The sequence below is a fragment of the Peromyscus maniculatus genome, chromosome 15 (assembly GCF_049852395.1).
Source record: "Peromyscus maniculatus bairdii isolate BWxNUB_F1_BW_parent chromosome 15, HU_Pman_BW_mat_3.1, whole genome shotgun sequence".
NCBI lineage: Eukaryota > Metazoa > Chordata > Mammalia > Rodentia > Cricetidae > Peromyscus > Peromyscus maniculatus.
Genome location: NC_134866.1, coordinates 34,442,833 through 34,445,441, shown reverse-complemented (window position 1 = coordinate 34,445,441; position 2,609 = coordinate 34,442,833).

Genomic DNA, 2,609 nt, shown 5'->3' with positions numbered 1-2,609 from the left:
CTAATTAGACTCCCAGCGCTCCACCCGGGGCCTAGCCTTGGATATCTGCATCCAGATTCCTCAGTCCTTGGATGGGGTTTATGGCACAACTATTAGGGTGTTTGGCCATCCCATCACCAGAGTAGGTCAGTCCCGGCTATCTCTCCACCATTGCCAGCAGTCTTTTGTGGGGGTATCTTTGTGGATTTCTGTGGGCCTCTTTAGCTCTTTGTTTCTTCCTTTTCTCATGTGGTCTTCATTTACCATGGTCTCCTATTCCTTGTTCTCCCTCTCTTTTCTTGATCCAGCTAGGATCTCCCACTCTCTTTCCCTTGACCCTTGCCCTTCATTGCTCCCACTCATGTCCAGGCTGTTCATGTAGATCTCATCCATTTCTCCGTGTCTTTCTTGGGGTCCCGTTTTCCAGGTAGCCTCACTGGTGATGTGAGTAGCAGTCCAGTCATCCTTGTTCCACATCAATGGGCTTTAGAACTAAACAGAGAATTCTCAACAGAGGAAACTCAAATGGCTGAAAGACATTTAAGGAATTGCTCAACATCCCTAATCATCAGGGAAATTCAAATCAAAACAACTCTGAGATACCACCTTACACCTGTCAGAATGGCTAAGATCAAAAACACTGAAGACACTTTATGCTGGAGAAGATGTGGAACTAGGGGAACTCTCCTCCACTGCTGGTGGGAATGCAAGCTTGTACAACCACTTTGGAAATCAATATGGCACTTTCTTAGAAAATTGGGAATCAATCTCCCCCAAGATCCAGCTATACCACTCCTGGGCATATACCCAAGAAATGCTCAATCATACCACAAGAGCACTTGCTCAGCTATGTTCATATCAGCATTGTTTGTAATAGCCAAAACCTGGAGACAACCTAGATGCCCTTCAACTGAAGAATGGGTAAATAAATTGTGGCACATATACACAATGGAATACTACTCAGCAGAGAAAAACAATGACATCATGAGGTTTGCAGGCAAATGGATGGATCTAGAAAAAGTCATCCTGAGTGAGGTAACCCAGACTCAGAAAAACAAATATGGTATGTACTCACTCATTGGAGGATGCTAGATGTGGAACAAGGATGACCAGACAGTCTTATAATGAGAGTTTCAGTTTGATTTTCATCAACTTGAGATCTGTGGCTCCTGAAGAGAAGATTCTCATCCAGAGGACACTTAGAATCCTTTAGACTCTCTATGCAAATCTAGAACCGGTCAATTTTATCACTGAGTTCATTGTTGTCCTTCACCATATTCTGAGATGCCAGAAGTTGGTTAATTTTACCACATTCTTTTATTTGTCAGTGTATCCATAAATACTAGGAGGAATAAACCATCCTCATCATTTTGCTTATTTTCCCACAAACTGTCAAAAGTTTTATACATAGAGTCACCCAACCCATTGCCTCTTGCAACTGGTGACTCATGATAATCAAAGGCATTTGAATCCTTAAGTTTGTAAAATAATTTACATCATGGGCTTTCAGTACTCTCTGAGCTTCTAGGAGAGACTTCAGTAACTGGAGAGGCTACAGTAACTGCAGGTGTCAACAAATTGAAAAACCTATTCTAGATACTTTTTTAAAAAATCCGTCCTATATTTCTATTGCTCTAGAACAGTTCCTAGTACCAAAATGTGTATTCTCGTGGTTCTCTAGTGGAGAAAGAATGGACCTGCCAGGGAGAATGAAAGCAAACAGACAAACAGCAAAGCTTCCTTCTTCCCTGTCCATTATGTAGGATGCTACCAGAAGGTGGGACCCAGATTGAAAGTGAATCTTCCCACCTCAAAAGATCTGGATAAAAAGTGGGTCTTCCAACATCAAGTGATTTAATTAAGAAAAAAAATCCTTTACAGGTATACCTAGCAACTTGGGCTTTAGTTAATAACAGATGTAGGGGCTGGAGAGATGGCTCAGAGGTTAAGAGCACTGACTGCTCTTCCAGAGGTCCTGAGTTCAATTCCCAGCAACCACATGGTGGCTCACAACCTTCTGTAATGAGATCTGGTGCCCTCTTCTGGTCTGCAGGCATACATGCTGTGTACATAATAAATAAATAAATCTTAAAAAAATAAAAGAAATAACAGATGTAGTCAAGCTGACAATCAAGAAAAACCATCATAAATTATAACAGCATAGTTTGTAGTTTTCATAAAAAGCTCTTCAAAAGACATGGAAGCAGGATAAATGTGAGCATGTGGTAGCAAGTACAAAGAAATGCAGAAAAAGGCAAGCAAGAAGAAAGGTGCAGCTCTTATTTCAAGGTCATGAGTACTAGGGAGAAAAACTGAAGTGGTAGAAAGGTTTGAAATAGTAGATGTAGCTGGTTTGTCCCTTTAAGACTCATGTTTGTGTTCCTTTTTACCCACATATGTAGATTCTTTTAATAGATACTTTAATCAATATTAAAATCAATCTACTAAGAATGCACATTAGACTTATTAATTTTATCTAGCTTACATAAAAGCCATAATTCTGATTGTACACAGTATGTTTCAAGTCTATTGAAGGAAAATGGCATAATAGGCTAGCTGGTATGACCAGGGAATACTTAAAGACAACAAGAAACAAAATGCAACAAGTGTTGTAAGAAACCAAAGACTTA